Here is a 19,313-nt window from a genome sequence, read left to right as displayed (position 1 = left end):
CTCAAAATAATTAGCATATATGTTTTAATATGGTCTATGGTAGCTCATAGTCTGAATTTTGTGCTTGCAGGTGCATTCACATCACCTTATCTTGTGCAAGCTATGGAAAAATTCTTGATTGTTCTTGCTGCTTTGAATCTAATATCTAACAGTCTTAAGAAGGTATATCAACTTTTTAATCTGTATACAATGTGCTTCCTGGCATCCTTGCTGCTAGGAAACTAAATATGTATAGCACTAGGTGGCTACACTATAACATTGTTTATTATGCATGCAGTATGACATTAAAAACAATACACGTCTTAGCATATGTTGTTTTGCTGCTGATGCATATACATGCTTACACTATTAATATACATGCAGTGATGATGAATCATCTCTCACACATGCGCAAGCCTTGTTCCTACCATTGTCACCCTGTATACATATATAATGATTCATTTAATTTCATTATTGTTTCCTGTTATAATAATAGTACTATGTCTGTCAAGTGGGCACCAAGTATTGTTTATTATTTGTCAGCCCTTTGAGATGTACTTGCAGCATAAATAACATTGAGTTTTATGCCGCTGCTCGTTGACCTGGTTGGCATAAACTTCAAATGTTCACGTTGACAAGTTTACACATCACGGCGAGGATATTATTGGTTAGTGATGCCATTTTGTTGGCATGTTTATATGGCCTCAACTACTACTACTATAGTACTTGAGTTCTGTGATGTATGTTTTGTTTCTTTGTCACTTGACTTCCATTTGACAAGTTTTTCTTTGGATTAATTTTAAGCAACTTCATGGTTAATCTCATTTTATAGTAGATGCAATGTTATTCTCATTTGTAGGCACTATAAGATTTAAGAATTTTGGACAACATTTAGTTCATTTTTATATTTGTTGTAATTCTCTTATTTCTATGATCTATTCATGTCTACAAATATCTAATAAGGTTCTTGTAAATATGACAGGGAAGATTAGGTAGCGAGCTACTTAGTGCCGCCATCACAATCAGCCATGACATGATAGTTGCCACATGAGGACCGATAGGAAAACATGAATAACAGCCTCAATAGCTTATATGTTATGTTGATGTAAAATGGGTTGTATCAGTTCATAACCTTGTTGTGTGATATATTGTCCATCTATGTTGTAAGTTATCACTTCATAGAAGGATTTTGTAAACTGCTATGTTGTATTTACATACCGATGGCTGCAAACTGAATCGACTGTGTAATGTTCTGACACATTGCAAATACTTCCTCTTGGGCAGAAATTAGCATTCGAATTAGTGAGACACATTATGCCAAAAACATTCTTGGTCAAAATTAGGCAGAAATAAATGGGTTAAAGAGGCAGAAATGAATGTGCTAATGGGCTCGACCAAATTTAAATTGTGCCCAAATCGATGACGATTTTTGTGACGGAAAATAGTATCCACGTAGGCAGACATGTCATTCATCGAAAATCCTACGTGGCGTTAGTCCATGACGGATTGTTGCCGTCACAGAGGTTTGGGCTTGGGCGGGCCTGATGCAGATCCATGACGGTCAAGAACCGTCAAGGAAGGGATGATGTGAAATTATGACGTGATATACATGACGGGTTTCAGATCCGTCATGCACGAGGGCCCATGACAGTTTTCCACTGGTCCATGACGGACTAAATCCGTCATGTATTAACAGATTTCTTGTAGTGGTTGCAAAAGCAATAGTTGGTGAGACGACCATGTGACGACACGTTGATAGAGATCAAGATGATGGAGATCATGGTGTCATGCTGGTGACAATGGAGATTTGGAGATGGAGATCAAAGGCACAAGATGATAATGGGCATATCATATCACATATTTTGATTGCATGTGATGTTTATCTTTTATGCATCTTATTTTGCTTAGTACGGCAGTAGCATTATAAGATGATACCTCACTAAATTTCAAGGTATAAGTGTTCTCCCTGAGTATGAACTGTTATGACAGTTCATCGTGCCGAGACACCACGTGATGATCAGGTGTGATAAGCTCTACGTTCACATACAACGGCTGCTAGCCAGTTTTGCCCACGCGGAATACTCGGGTTAAACTTGATGAGCCTAGCATATGTAGATATGGCCTCGAAACACTGAGACTGAAAGGTCGAACTTGAGTCATATAGTAGACATGATTAACATACTGATGTTTACCATTGAAAACTACTCCATCTGACGTGATGATCGGACATGGTTTAGCTCATATGGATCACGTGATCATTTAGATGACCAGAGGGATGTCTATATAAGTGGGACTTCTTAAGTAATAGGATTAATTGAACTTTAATTTATCATGAACTTAGTCCTGATAGTATTTGCAAATTATGTTGTAGATCAATAGCTCACGTTATAGCTTCCCGTTTATTTTTGATATGTTCCTAGAGAAAAATAAGTTGAAAGATGATAGTAGCAAGGATGCGAACTGGATCCGTGATCTGAGGATTATCCTCATTGCTGTACAGAAGAATTATGTCCTTGATAGTAGATGCAGACGTTATGAACATTTGGCAAGCTCCGTATGATGACTACTTGATAGTTTAGTGCACCATGCTTTACGACTTAGAACCGGGACTTCAAAAACGTTTTGAATGCCACGGAGCATATAAGATGTTCCAAGAGCTGAAATTGGTATTTCATACTCATGCCCAAGTCGAAAGGTATGAGACCTCTGACAAGTACTTTGCCTACAAGATGGAGGAGAATAGCTCAATCAGTGAGCATATGGTCAGAATGTACGAGTACTACAATTGCTTGAATCAAGTGGGAGTTAATCTTCCAGATAAGATAGTGATTGATAGAGTTCTCTAGTCACTATCACCAAGTTACCGGAACTTCGTGATGAACTATAATATGCAAGGGATGACAAAACGATTCCCGAGCTCTTCGCGATGCTAAAATCGGTGAAGGTAGAAATCAAGAAAGAGCATCAAGTGTTGATGGTTTACAAGACCACTAGTTTTAAGAAAAGGGGCAAAGGAAAAGAAAGGGAACTTCAAGAAAGAATGGCAAGGAAGTTGCCACTCCCGTGAAGAAACCCAAAGCTAGACCTAAGCCTGAAACTGAGTGCTTCTATTGCAAAGTGAATGGTCACTTGAAGCGGAACTTGTTGAGGAACGCAGTAATTTCAAAAAAATCCTACGCACACGCAAGATCCATCTAGGTGATGCATAGCAATGAGAGGGGAGAGTGTTGTCCATGTACCCTCGTAGACCGTAAGCGGAAGCGTTATGACAACACGGTTGATGTAGTCATACGTCTTCACGATCCGACTGATCCTAGAACCGAAGGTACGGCACCTCCGTGATCTGCACACGTTCAGCTCGGTGACATCCCACAAACTCTAGATCCAGCTGAGCACGAGGGAGAGTTTCGTCAGCACGACGGCGTGATGATGGTGATGATGAAGTTACCGACGCAGGGCTTCGCCTAAGCACTACACCGATATGACCGAGGTGGAAATCTGTGGAGGGGGGCACCGCACGGCTAAACAGTCAACTTGTGTGTATATGGGGTGCCCCCTCCCCCGTATATAAAGGAGTGGAGCAGGGGGAGGGCCAACCCTCTCATGGCGCGCCCAAGGAGGGGAGTCCTACTCCCGGTGGGAGTAGGATTCCCCCTTCCCTAGTTGGAGTAGGAGAGGAAGGAAGGGGGAGAGAGAGGGAAGGAAACGGGGGGCCGACCCCCATCCAATTCGGATTGGGATTGGGGGGCGCGCCCTCCACCTTGGACGCCTCCTCCTCTCTCCCACTAAGGCCCAATAAGGCCCATTGACTCCCCGGGGGGTTCCGGTAACCCCCCGGTACTATGGTAAATGCCCGAACTCATCCGGAACCATTCCAATGTCCAAACATAGCCTTCCAATATATCCATCTTTATGTCTCGACCATTTCGAGACTCCTCGTCATGTCCGTGATCACATCCGGGACTCCGAACTACCTTTGGTGCATCAAAACACATAAACTCATAATACCGATCGTCATCGAACGTTAAGCGTGCGGACCCTACGGGTCGAGAACTATGTAGAAATGACTGAGAGTCATCTCCGGTCAATAACCAATAGCGGAGCCTGGTTGCTCATATTGGTTCCTACATGTTCTACGAAGATCTTTATCGGTCAAACCCCATAACAACATACGTTGTTCCCTTTGTCATCGGTATGTTACTTGCCCGAGATTCGATCGTCGGTATCTCAATACCTAGTTCAATCTCGTTACCAGCAAGTCTCTTTACTCGTTTCGTAATGCATCATCCCATAACTAATTCATTAGTCACATTGCTTGCAAGGCTTATAGTGATGTGCATTACCGAGAGGGCCCAGAGATACCTCTCCGATACACAGTGACAAATCCTAATCTCGATCTATGGCAACTCAACAAACACCATCAGAGACACATGTAGAGCATCTTTATAGTCACCCAGTTACGTTGTGATGTTTGATAGCACACTAAGTGTTGTTCCGGTATTCAGGAGTTGCATAATCTCATAGTCATAGGAACATGTATAAGTTATGAACAAAGCAATAGCAACAAACTAAACGATCATCGTGCTCAGCTAACGGATGGGTCAAGTCAATCACATCATTCTCTAATGATGTGATCTCGTTAATCAAATTACAACTCATGCCAATAGTTAGGAAAGTTAACCATCTTTGATTAACGATCTAGTCAAGTAGAGGCATACTAGTGACACTCAGTTTGTCTATGTATTCACACATGTACTAAGTTTCCAGTTAATACAATTATAGCATGAATAATAAACATTTATCATGATATAAGGAAATATAAACAACAACTTTATTATTGCCTCTAGGGCATATTTCCTTCAGTCTCCCACTTGCACTAGAGTCAATAATCTAGATTACATAGTAATGATTCTAACACCCATGGAGTCTTGGTGTTGATCATGTTTTGATCATGAGAGAGGCTTAGTCAATGGGTTTACAACATTCAGATCCGTATGTATCTTGCAAGTCTCTATGTCTCCCTCCTTGACTTGGTCGCGGATGGAATTGAAGCGTCTCTTGATGTGCTTGGTTCTCTGATGACCCACAAGTATAGGGTATCTATCATAGTCCTTTCGATAAGTTAGAGTGTCGAACCCAACGAGGAGCAGAAGGAAATGACAAGCGGTTTTCAGTAAGGTATTCTCTGCAAGCACTGAAATTATCGGTAACAGATAGTTTTGTGATAAGGTAATTCGTAACTAGTAACAAGTAATAAAAGTAAACAAGGTGCAGCAAGGTGGCACAATCCTTTTCGTAGCAAAGGACAAGCCTGGACAAACTCTTATATAAAGGAAAGCGCTCCCGAGGACACATGGGAATTATCGTCAAGCTAGTTTTCATCATGCTCATATGATTCATGTTCATTACTTTGATAATTTGATATGTGGGTAGACCGGTGCTTGGGTACTACCCTTTCTTGGACAAGCATCCCACTTATGATTAATCACCTTCGGAAGCATCCGCGACTACGAAAGAAGAATGGAGGTAAACCAAACCATAGCATAAAACATATGTATCCAAATCATCCCCTTACGAAGCAACACATAAACTAGGGTTTAAGCTTCTGTCACTCTAGCAACCCATCATCTACTTATTACCTCCCAATGCCTTCCCCTAGGCCCAAACAATGGTGAAGTGTCATGTAGTCGACGTTCACATAACACCACTAGAGGAAAGACAACATACATCTCATCAAAATATCGAACGAATACCAAATTCACATGACTACTTATAGCAAGACTTCTACCATGTCCTCAGGAACAAAAGTAACTACTCACAAATCATATTCATGTTCATAATCAGAGGGGTATTAATATGCATAAAGGATCTGAACATAAAATATTCCACCGAATAAACCAACTAGCATCAACTACAAGGAGTAATCAACACTAGTAGCAACCCACAGGTACCAATCTGAGGTTTTGAGACAAAGATCGGATACAAGAGATGAACTAGGATTTTAGAGGAGATGGTGTTGGTGAAGATGTTGATGGAGATTGACCCCCTCCCGATGAGAGGATCGATGGTGATGACGATGGTGACGATTTCCCCCTCCCGGAGGGATGTTTCCCCGGTAGAACAGCTCTGCCGGAGCCCTAGATTGGTTCTGCCAAGGTTCCGCCTCAAGAGGGCGTCTCTTCGTCCCGAAAGCTGCCTTCTTATTTTTTCCAGGGAAAAAGACACCTTATACCAAAATATGGGCATCGGGGGCCTGCCAGGTGGCCCACGAGGCAGGGGGCACGCCTAGGGGGTTAGGGCGCGCCCCCATCCTCGTGGATGGTGGTTGGCTCCCTTCCGGTGCTTTCTTCGCCCAATATTTGTAATATATTCCAAAACTGTCTTTCGTGGAGTTGCAGGACTTTTGGAGTTGTGCAGAATAGGTCTGTAATATTTGCTCCTTTTCTAGCCCAGAATTCCAGCTGCCGGCATTCTCCCTCTTTATGTAAACCTTATAAAATAAGAGAGTAAAGGCATAAGTATTGTGACATAATGTGTAATAACAGCGCATAATGCAATAAATATCGATATAAAAGCATGATGCAAAATGGACGTATCAACTCCCCCAAGCTTAGACCTCGCTTGTCCTCAAGCGAAAGCCGATATCGAAAAATATGTCCACATGTTTAGAGATAGAGGTGTCGATAAAATAAAATATGGACATGAGGGCATCATGACCATTCTTATAACAACATCATATATATATATATTGTCAAATGATTTCTTATGCTAAAGTAACAATCTAATCACAATGTAAAGTATAAACCAGAAACTTCATTGAAAACTAACAAACTATAATCTTAGTCATTGAAGCAATTGCAATTTATCATAACATCGGAAAGAGTCAATATAAGAGCTTTTCAGCAAGTCCACATACTCAACTATCATTTAGTCTTTCACAATTGCTAACACTCACGCAATACTTATGGGTATGAAGCTTTAATCGGACAGAGAGAAATATAGGGGCTTATAGTTTTGCCTCCCAACCTTTTACCTCAAGGGTAATGTCAACAATAATGGTTTATGAAAACCCACATCCAATTAGCTATATATATCAGGATCTTTCCAACACACAGTGCTTGCCAAAGGATAAAATGTAAAAAGGAAAGGTGAAGATCCGCATGACTCTTTTATAAGGTATAGGGCAAAAATAAAAAGGTAGGCCCTTCGCAGAGGGAAGCAGGGGTTGTCATGTGCTTTTATGGTTGGATGCACAAAATCTTAATGCAAAAGAACGTCACTTTATATTGCCACTTGTGATAGGGACCTTTATTATGCAGTCCGTCGCTTTTATTTCTTCCATATCAAAAGATCATATATAGCTTATTTTCTCCACACTAATAAATCATACATATTTAGAGAGCAATTTTTATTGCTTGCAACAATGACAACTTACTTGAAGGATCTCACTCAATCCATAGGTAGATATGGTGGAATCTCATGGCAAAAGTGGGTTTAAGGATATTTGGAAGCACAAGTAGTATCTCTACTTGGTGCAAGGAATTTGGCTAGCATGAGGGGGAAAGGCAAGATCAACATGTTGGATGATCCATGACAATATAATTTATTTCGGATATAAGAAAGCATAACCCATTACGTTGTCTTATTTTTCCAACATCAACTTTTTAGCATGTCATAGTTTAATGAGTGCGCGCAATCATAAAAGATGTCCAAGATAGTATATTTATATGTGAAAACCTCTCTTTCTTTATTAACCGTAAACTTAGTACATGTGTGAATACATACACAAAACAGAGTGTCCCTAGTATGCCTCTACTTGACTAGCTCGTTAATCAAAGATGGTTAAGTTTCCTGACCATAGACATGTGTTGTCATTGATGAACGAGATCACATCATTAGAGAATGATGTGATGGACAAGACTCATCCGTTAGCTTATCATAATGATCGTTTAGTTTTATTACTATTGCTTTATTCATGACTTATACATGTTCCTCTGACTATGAGATTATACAATTCCCGAATACCGAAGGAACACCTTGTGTGCTATATAACGTCACAACGTAACCGGATGATTATAAAAATGCTCTACAAGTGTCTCCGATGGTGTTTGTTGAGTTGGCATAGATCGAGATTAGGATTTGTCACTCCGTGTATCGGAGAGGTATCTCTGGTCCCTCTCAGTAATGCACATCCCTATGAGCCTTGCAAGAAATGTGACTAATGAGTTAGTTACGGGATGATGCATTACGGAAGAAGTAAAGAAACTTGCCAGTGACGAGATTGAACTAGGTATGATGATACCGACGATCGAATCTCGGGCAAGTAACATACCGATGACAAAGGGAACAACGTATGTTGTTATGCGGTTTGACTGATAAAGATCTTCATATAATATATAGGAGCCAATATGAGCATCCAGGTTCCGCTATTGGTTATTGACCGGAGATGTGTATCGGTCATGTCTACATAGTTCTCGAACCCGTAGGGTCCGCACGCTTAACGTTCGATGACGATTTGTATTATGAGTTATGTGATTTGATGACCGAAGTTTGTTCGGAGTCCCGAATAAGATCACAGACATGACGAGGAGTCTCTAAATGGTCGAGACATAAGGATTCATATATTGGAAGGTTGCATTTGGACATCGGAATGGTTCCGAGTGGTTCGGGCATTTTTCTGGAGTACCGGGAGGTTACCGAAACCCCCCGGGAGAAGTATTGGGTCTAGTGGGCCTTATTGGAGGAGAGGAGAAAGGGCCACAAGAGAGGGGCGCGCCCTCCCCTTGCCCAAAACTAATTGGACTAGGGGAGGTGGCCGCCCCCCTCTTTCCTCCCCCCTCTCTCCCTTCCCTTTCACTCCGGTGGAAGAAAGGAAAAAGGGGGTCAAATCCTACTTGGACTAGGAGTCCAAGTAGGACTCCCCCCTTAGCGCGCCCAACCTGGCCGGCCTCCTCTCTTCCTCCCTCCTTTATATACGTGGCCAGGGGGCACCCCAATAGCACAACAGACAATTGTCTTAGCCATGTGCGGTGGCCCCCTCCATAGTTACACACCTCGGTCATATCGTCGTAGTGCTTAGGCGAAGCCCTGCGCCGGTAACTTCATCATCACCGTCGCCACATCGTCGTGCTGACGGAACTCTCCCTCGTCCTCAACTAGATCAAGAGATCGAGGGACGTCATCGAGCTGAACGTGTGCCGAAAGCAGAGGTGTCGTACGTTCGGTGCTTGGATCGGTTGGATTGCAAAGACGTTCGACTACATCAACCGCGTTACTAAACGCTTCCGCATTTGGTCTACGAGGGTACGTAGACACACTCTCCTCTCTCGTTTCTATGCATCTCCTAGATAGATCTTGCGTGATTGTAGGAATTTTTTTGAAATACTGCATTCCCCAACAGTGGCATCCGAGCCAGGTCTATGCGTAGATGTTATATGCACGAGTAGAACACAAAGAGTTGTGGGAGATAATAGTCATACTGCTTACCAGCAATGTCTTACTTAGATTCGGCGGTATTGTTGGATGAATCGGCCCAGACCAAACTTACATGACCGCGTTCATGAGACTGGTTCTACCGACGTGGTTCGCACACAGGTGGATAGTTGGTGTCTGTTTCTCCAACTTTAGTTGGATCAAGTTTGACTACACCCGGTCCTTGTGGAAGGTTAAAACAACACACTTGATGAAAAATGATTCTTGCTATAAGCCCGTATCAGCCACGTAAAACTTGCAACAACAAATTAGAGGACATCTAACTTGTTTTTGTAGGGCATGTTGTGATGTGATATGGTCAAGACATGATGTGATATAATTTGTTGTATGAGATGATCATGTTTTGTTGAAGTTATTGGCAACTCGCAGGAGCCTTATGGTTGTCTCTTTATTGCATAAGGTGCAAGCGCTATATAATTGCTTTACTTTATCGCTATGCAATGACAATAGTTCACTACAAGAAATCTATTAGTGCATGACGGATTTCTGGTGACAGTTTCAAAAACCATCATGCACGGCCTAGTACAGCCCCACAAGCCCGCGAAAAGCCCGCCTAAAGCCCTATTTTTCCCATATAAAAGCTAACCCTAACACGATTCCATCCCCAATCTCTTTCTTCATCCGCCGCCGCTGCCATGCCTTGCCTCTCCTCGTCCCCGTCCTCCGCCGCCACGCCTCTCCTCGTCCCCGTCCTCTGCCCCAATCTCCCCGCCTCCAACCGATGACAGCGACCAGAGATCCATAGCGACGGCGGCTGCAACGGCCCGATGGAAGTGCCGGCCAACCCTAGCCTCTACGGCGCGCCTCTGTTGCTCGCCACCAAAGACCAGTGACATTGATTTATGGCAGGGGCCTCCCTCCTCCGTCGCCCAGGCCGCACAACTGCCTCGCCATCTGGAGATTCGGAGCAGCAAGTGCCGGACGAGGAGCACGACGACCGTGACCTGCGGGATGCCCAACCTCGACCTCGCCAGTGACGAAGACGCCCCGCACAAGGTCCCTCCCTACTCCCCTCATCTCCTCTCTCTTTCGTTCCTTCCTTCTCTTTCCCATCCCCAATCGATTTTTTTGCTTTGATTCAGATCAATAGGAGGTCTCCGCCTCTCCAGTTCCATGGACGGCGATGCCCGGACCCCACGCTCGAGCCCGACGAGCTGGACGAGATGGACAGCGAGGTCGTCCGGTCCACCCACCATGGTTCCCCAGAGAACAAGCAGGTCAATCCTCTTGCTCTCTTTTTTCTTTTCTTTCCAAGTGATTGTTGCTCTGCTCTAGGATAGTTCTCCATTGGCTCTCATATTTTCTTGGATTGAACCTGATGCAGACAATGTGCCCACTTTGTTTCATGATACTGGCAAGTTACAACCAATGATAGACTTGCACTGTTGGCTATTTACTTTTATTTTTTCACCGTGCAAGCAATAGGTTGTGAGATCTTCTAGTTAGCTAAGCAACTACTAGTGTAATAATTAAATGCCCATGAGATGGTCCTATAGGTTCCTTGCATTTTTCTTGCATGTGGAATAAAAGTAATTTATTAATCTCACTCAATCAATTGACCAAGAGTAAGATTGTTAACTAGGGCAGCTATTACACTACGTCTCCGGCGGCTCTGCTCCGGCGCACACCGTGCCCCTTGCGCCCTCTCCTCCTCCTGGATGGCACCTTCTTCGGTGCGCTCGCCCGCGCTGGGCTGCACAACAGCGACCCCAACCTCCTCTCATGCGTCTCCGGCATGGTGGAGCATCATATGGCAACCTCCTCCACTGCATTAGGACCACTGGAGGCCCTCCCTTGCTCAGGTGAACACCTCAAACCCCTTTTCCTCTCCTCCAGCCCTTCTTTTCTTCTTAGGATGTGCTTTGACTGACTGAGCGTGTTCATCCGTATATATTTGAACAAGTTCCTGTTCTTGCAAGCATGGAACATATATGTTTACCACTTTACCTTGTGCAGTAATAGTTTTGGTGTCAAGCTAAATAAAGAGGCAATCCAAATGGCTTGAAATGAGAAGTTTTGTGGGGGCTAATTGAGGCTTTATAGATTCTTATAGTTAAGCACTTGTACCTCTGCCTATCTCCTCTGTTGTGAGCCCGTGGCTGAACCATACACTGTTTCATGTAGACTAATAGCTTGCATGGGCCTGAAGAATGGAGTAATTTAGCTATTGCACCTCTAGTTTGTTCTATTGTGTCCTAGACAGTGAGGGAAATTGAAGGAAGTATTTTGTAGTTCCTAATTTTCTGGGTTAATATGCATATCACTTATACACATATATTTCACTTGTTCAGCTGTGGTAATTATCTTGGTTAATGTGCACAGCGTAGCCTGTTTCACCCACTAATTTTTTAGTGTTTTATTTGATAGGTATAGAAGAGAAGTGAATGTATGACGGTGATGTCGATTGTTGGCTGCCGGTGTGAACGCACAAATATGCCGAGAGAACAGGCAGTTGATGGAAGCGTCCAAGTCGAGTCAGGTCAGCAAGTCGTGAATCTGAACAACCCTGTTTCATAAGTGCACTCTGAATGATGTTGTTGGCCTGAAACTAAAGGCCAATTAAGCAAATTCCTTAAATAATGCGTGTTCACTAGCAAGGTAATAGTGGTATGCTCCGACCACTTGATACTTCATTCCAATATTTTTGAATGATACATACATCTCTTGATCAAGATCTCTTATAGCCATGACTACTCCTATTGTCGCTGTAGTACATGGGTTAGCACAATTAATTTAAGTAACAAGAATCTAGTTGATGTCATTAAGCATAACTAGGATGTATTGAACCGGAATTCTAATTGTCTCTGGGGTCAAGCGGAACATGTTTGTTTCATGTTCTGTATGAGGTTTGGCCACAATTCAGAAAATCATTGATCCTGCTAACTCTCTCTTTTACGTGTTAAGAGCTAACATGTATTTTCATAGTCGTATTTCTGCCTTCAGAGGATTTTGGACAGCCAGATCAATATCAACTTGATATAGCCCACATTCTAGATATTCTGGACAATGGAGTTGGAACTTGCCTCTCACAGTTATTCTATTCGGTATACCATGTGTAGTGTGTTCTCTCTGATATGTTTTAGTTTTGCAGCATTGCTTTGCAATAAACTAGGACTTTGTTTTGTGATATTTAAATATACAATATATCAAAGGTTTATTGGTGAACTATTTGCATCTTGCATAAATTTGGAAATTAATAGCTTAAGGATATTCTAGTTATGGGAAAATATGGACCATGCTTGAAAAGGCAACTATAAAAATCACTACATTTTGAAAAATAACTTAGGTTTGTTATTGGCTAAAGAGATTTGTTTTTATAGACGCACAAAAAACTAGGATCCAAGCAAGTAAAGGAAATAGAGATTATTAAGAAATGATTGATACTACTATTATTTATCTCAATTTTGGTAAATGATAGTGTGAATCTAACATCTAACAGACTTCTCAAAAAAATTAGCATATATGTTTTAATATGGTCTATGGTAGCTCATAGTCTGAATTTTGTGCTTACAGGTGCATTCACATCACCCTATCTTGTGCAGGCTATGGAAAAATACTTGATTGTTCTTGCTGCTTTGAATATAATATCTAACAGTCTTAAGAAGGTATATCAACTTTTTAATCTGTATACAATGTGCTTCCTGGCATCCTTGCTGCTAGGAAACTAAATATGTATAGCACTAGGTGGCTGCACTATAACATTGTTTATTATGCATGCAGTATGACATTAAAAACAATACACGTCTTAGCATATGTTGTTTTGCTGCTGATGCATATACATGCTTGCACTATTAATATACATGCAGTGATGATGAATCATCTCTCACACATGCGCAAGCCTTGTTCCTACGATTGTCACCCTATATACATATATAATGATTCATTTAATTTCATTATTGTTTCCTGTTATAACAACAGTACTATGTCTGTCAAGTGGGCACCAAGTATTGTTTATTATTTGTCAGCCCTTTGAGATGTACTTGCAGCATAAATAACATTGAGTTTTATGCCGCTGCTCGTTGACCCGGTTGGCATAAACTTCAAATGTTCACGTTGACAAGTTTACACATCACGGCGAGGATATTATTGGTTAGTGATGCCATTTTGTTGGCATGTTTATATGGCCTCAACTACTACTACTATAGTACTTGAGTTCTGTGATGTATGTTTTGTTTCTTTGTCATTTGACTTCCATTTGACAGGCTTTTCTTTGGATTAATTTTAAGCAACTTCATGGTTAATCTCATTTTATAGTAGATGCAATGTTATTCTCATTTGTAGGCACTATAAGATTTAAGAATTTTGGACAACATTTAGTTCATTTTTATATTTGTTGTAATTCTCTTATTTCTATGATCTATTCATGTCTACAAATATCTAATAAGGTTCTTGTAAATATGACAGGGAAGATTAGGTAGCGAGCTACTTAGTGCCGCCATCACAATCAGCCATGACATTATAGTTGCCACAGGAGGACCAATAGGAAAACATGAATAACAACCTCAATAGCTTATATGTTATGTTGATGTAAAATGGGTTGTATCGGTTCCTAACCTTGTTGTGTGATATATTGTCCATCTATGTTGTAAGTTATCACTTCATAGAAGGATTTTGTAAAGTGCTATGTTGTATTTACATACCGATGGCTGCAAACTGAATCAACTGTGTAATGTTCTAACACATTGCAAATACTTCCTCTTGGGCAGAAATTAGCATTTGAATTAGTGAGACACATTATGCCAAAAACATTCTTGGTCAAAATTAGGCAGAAATAAATGGGTTAAAGAGGCAGAAATGAATGTGCTAATGGGCATGACCAAATTTAAATTGTGCCCAAATTGATGACGATTTTTTTGACGGAAAATAGTATCCACGTAGGCAGACATGTCATTCATCGAAAATCCTACGTGGCGTTAGTCCATGATGGATTGTTGCCGTCACAGAGGTTTGGGCTTGGGAGGGCCTGATGCAGATCCATGACGGTCAAGAACCGTCAAGGAAGGGATGATGTGAAATTATGACACGATATACATGACGGATTTCAGATCCGTCATGCACGAGGGCCCATGACAGTTTTCCACTGGTCCATGACGGACTAAATCCGTCATGTATTAATAGATTTCTTGTAGTGGTTGCAAAAGCAATAGTTGGCGAGACGACCATGTGACGACACGTTGATAGAAATCAAGATGATGGAGATCATGGTGTCATGCCGGTGACAATGGAGATCATGACGATACTTTCGAGATGGAGATCAAAGGCACAAGATGATAATGGGCATATCATGTCACATATTTTGATTGCATGTGATGTTTATCTTTTATGCATCTTATTTTGCTTAGTACGGCGGTAGTATTATAAGATGATCCCTCACTAAATTTCAAGGTATAAGTGTTCTCCCTGAGTATGAACCGTTACGACAGTTCATCGTGCCGAGACACCACGTGATCATCAGGTGTGATAAGCTCTACGTTCACATACAATGGGTGCAAGCCAGTTTTGCACACGCGGAATACTCGGGTTAAACTTGATGAGCCTAGCATATGTAGATATGGCCTCAAAACACTGAGACTGAAAGGTCGAACGCGAATCATATATTCGACATGATCAACATAGTGATGTTCACCATTGAAAACTACTCCATCTCACGTGATGATCGGACATGGTTTAGTTGATATGGATCACGTGATCATTTAGATGACCAGAGGGATGTCTATATAAGTGGGACTTCTTAAGTAATAGGATTAATTGAACTTTAATTTATCATGAACTTAGTCCTGATATTAGTTGCTAATTATGTTGTAGATCAGTAGCTCACGTTATAGCTCCGTGTTTATTTTTGATATGTTCCTAGAGAAAAATAATTTGAAAGATTTTAGTAGCAAGGATGCGAACTGGATCTGTGATCTGAGGATTATCCTCATTGCTGCACAGAAGAATTATGTCCTTGATGCACTGCTAGGTGATGGACCTTTTGCAGGAGTAGATGCAGACGTTACGAACATTTGGCAAGCTCTGTATGATGACTACTTGATAGTTTAGTGCACCATACTTTATGACTACTTGATAGTTTAGTGCAAGCGCTATATAATTGCTTTACTTTATCGCTATGTAATAACAATAGTTCACTACAAGAAATCTGTTAATGCATGACGGATTTCTGGTGACAGTTTCAAAAACCGTCATGCACGGCCTAGTACAGCCCCACAAGCCCGCAAAAAGCCCGCCTAAAGCCCTATTTTTCCCATATAAAAGCTAACCCTAACACAATTCCATCCCCAATCTCTTTCTTCATCCGCCGCCGCTGCCATGCCTTGCCTCTCCTCGTCCCCGTCCTCCGCCGCTACGCCTCTCCTCGTCCCCGTCCTTTGCCCCAATCTCCTCGCCTCCAACCGATGACAGCGACCAAAGATCCATAGCGACGGGGGCTGCAGCGGCCCGATGGAAGTGGCGGCCAACCCTAGCCTCTACGGCGCGCCTCTGTTGCTCGCCACCAAAGACCAGTGACATGGATCTATGGCAGGGGCCTCCCTCCTCCGTCGCCCAGGCCGCACAACTGCCTCACTATCTGGAGATTCGGAGCAGCAAGTGCCGGACGAGAGCACGAAGACCGTGACCTGCGGGACGCCCAACCTCGACCTCGCCGGCGACGAAGACGCCCCGCACAAGGTCCCTCCCTACTCCCCTCATCTCCTCTCTCTTTCATTCCTTCCTTCTCTATCCCATCCCCAATCGATTTTTTTGCTTTGATTCAGATCAATAGGAGCTCTTCGCCTCTCCAGTTCCATGGACGGTGATGACCCGGACCCCACGCTCGAGCCCGACGAGCTGCACGAGATGGACAGCAAGGTCGTCCGCTCCACCCACCATGGTTCCCCAGAGAACAATCAGGTCAATGCTCTTGCTCTCTTTTTTCTTTTCTTTCCAAGTGATTGTTGCTCTGCTCTAGGATAGTTCTCCATTGGCTCTCATATTTTCTTGGATTGAACCTGATGCAGACAATGTGCCCACTTCGTTTCATGATACTGGCAAGTTACAACCAATGATAGACTTGCACTGTTGGCTATTTACTTTTCTTTTTTCACCGTGCAAGCAATAGGTTGTGAGATCTGCTAGTTAGCTAAGCAACTACTAGTGTAATAATTAAATGCCCATGAGATGGTCCTGTAGGTTCCTTGCATTTTTCTTGCTTGTGGAATAAAAGTAATTTGTTAATCTCACTCAATCAATTGACCAAGAGTAAGATTGTTAACTAGGGCAGCTATTACACTATGTTGTTACGTCTCCAACGTATCTATAATTTTTGATTGCTCCATGCTATATTATCTACTATTTTGGGCAACATTGGGCTTTCTTTTCCACTTTTATATTACTTTTGGGACTAACCTATTAGCCGGAGGCCCAGCCCAGATTTGCTGTTTTATGCCTATTTCAGTGTTTTGAAGAAAAGGAATATCAGACGGAGTCGAAACGGAACAAAATCAACTAGAGAAGTTATTTTTGGAACGAAAGCCACCTGATGGACTTGGACCCCACGTCAAGGAAGGAACGAGGAAGCCACGAGGGTGGGGGGCGTGCCCCTGCCTCGTGGGGCCCTCGTGGCTCCCCTGACGTATTTCTTCCGCCTATATAACTCCACGTACCCTAAAACTTCTAGAACGGAGATTAGATCGGGAGTTCTGACGCCGCAAGCCTCTGTAGCCACCAAAAGTCAATCGGGACCCTGTTCCGGCACCCTGCCGGAGGGGGGATCCTTCACCGGTGGCCATCTTCATCATCCTGGCGCTCTCCATGATGAGGAGGGAGTAGTTCTCCCTCGGGGCTGAGGGTATGTACCAGTAGCTATGTGTTTGATCTATCTCTCTCGTGTTCTTGAGATGATACGATCTTGATGTATTGCGAGCTTTGCTATTATAGTTGGATCTTATGTTTCTCCTCCCCCTCTGCTCTCTTGTAATGAATTGAGTTTCCCCTTTGAAGTAATCTTATCGGATTGAGTCTTTAAAGATTTGAGAACACTTGATGTATGTCTTGCCGTGGATATCTGTGGTGACAATGGGATATCACGTGATTCACTTGATGTATGTTTTGGTGATCAACTTGCGGGTTCCGCCCATGAACCTATGCATAGGGGTTGGCACACGTTTTCATCGTGATTCTCCGGTAGGGACTTTGGGGCACTCTTTGAGGTCCTTTGTGTTGGTTGAATAGATGAGTCTGAGATTGTGTGATGCATATCGTATAATCATGCCCACGGATACTTGAGGTGACATTGGAGTATCTAGGTGACATTAGGGTTTTGATTGATTTGTGTCTTAAGGTGTTATTCTAGTACAAACTCTAGGGCTGTTTGTGACACTTATAGGAATAGCCCAACGGATTGATTGGAAAGAATAACTTTGAGGTGGTTTCATACCCTACCATAATCTCTTCGTTCGTTCTCCGCTATTAGTGACTTTGGAGTGACTCTTTGTTGCATGTTGAGGGACAGTTATGTGATCCAATTATGTTAGTATTGTTGAGGGAACTTACACTAGCGAAAGTATGAACCCTAGGCCTTGTTTCAACACATTGCAATACCATTTACGCTCACTTTTATCACTTGCTACCTTGCTGTTTTTATTATTTCAGATTACAAATATCTTTATCTACTATCCATATACCACTTGTATCACCATCTCTTCACCGAACTAGTGCACCTATACAATTTACCATTGTATTGGGTGTGTTGGGGACACAAGAGACTCTTTGTTATTTGGTTGCAGGGTTGCTTGAGAGAGACCATCTTCATCCTACGCCTCCTACGCATTGATAAACCTTAGGTCATCCACTTGAGGGAAATTTGCTACTGTCCTACAAACCTCTGCACTTGGAGGCCCAACAAAGTTGCTACGGATTGATAAACCTTAGGTCATCCACTTGAAGGTTGTGTAGTAGACATCAAGCTCTTTTCTGGCGCCGTTGCCGGGGAGGCGAGTGCTTGAAGGTATATCTTTAGATCTTGCAATCGAGTCTTTCAGTTTCTTGTTTTATCACTAGTTTAGTTTATAAAAGAAAACTACAAAAAAATGGAATTAAATTTATCTCATACACTTCACCTTTTTAATATCTTTTATGAGTATGATGGAAAGGATAATTGTGCTCAAGTGCCAGAAGAAGAAATCTCTAAAATGTTTGGCACTAAATATTTGAATGATGAGCATGATTGCAATGTTGTTAGTACGAATTCTTTGAATATCCATGATACTAATGATGATTGCACTAGTTATGATGAAAATGTCTCCTATAAACATGTCAATTTTTGTGGAGTGCATTGGGTTTGTAAGTACACACCAAATAGGGAAGATAGATATTGCAAGAGGCATAAGTACTTAGAAACCAAATTGTTGCAAGAAGAGCTAGATGAATGTGCTGAAAGATTCAATATTTTTCGTGCTCCTTGTGAACTTTGCAATGAACATGGTCATTTAAATCTCCAATGCAAATTGTTTCATGACCGAATCGTATCCAAAAATTGTGATAATTTGATTACCCTTGAGCATCATAAAGAGCTTAGTCTTCTTTTGGGGTATGAGGAAATGAAACGTATAATAGAGGGTATTCCAAAGTTTAATCTTGATAAAGTTCTTCATTTTGATCTAGAGAAAATTTATATGTATTGTGCGGTGAATTGCATTGAAAATCCTTATATTGCCAACTACATAAAGAAAAGAAAACAAATAGAAGATGAAGATAATACTAATGAAAGGGAAGAGACTTCCCAATATCCTCCTATTATTTCTTATGATGAATCAAGTAACGAGGAGGAGCCTCCTATTCAACCAATCTCATTAATAATGAGC

This window comes from Triticum urartu, chromosome 5A, assembly GCF_056163025.1.
Source record: "Triticum urartu cultivar PI428250 chromosome 5A, HENAU_Tu73, whole genome shotgun sequence".
Lineage (NCBI taxonomy): Eukaryota > Viridiplantae > Streptophyta > Magnoliopsida > Poales > Poaceae > Triticum > Triticum urartu.
Note: the sequence above shows the minus strand (reverse complement) of the source record.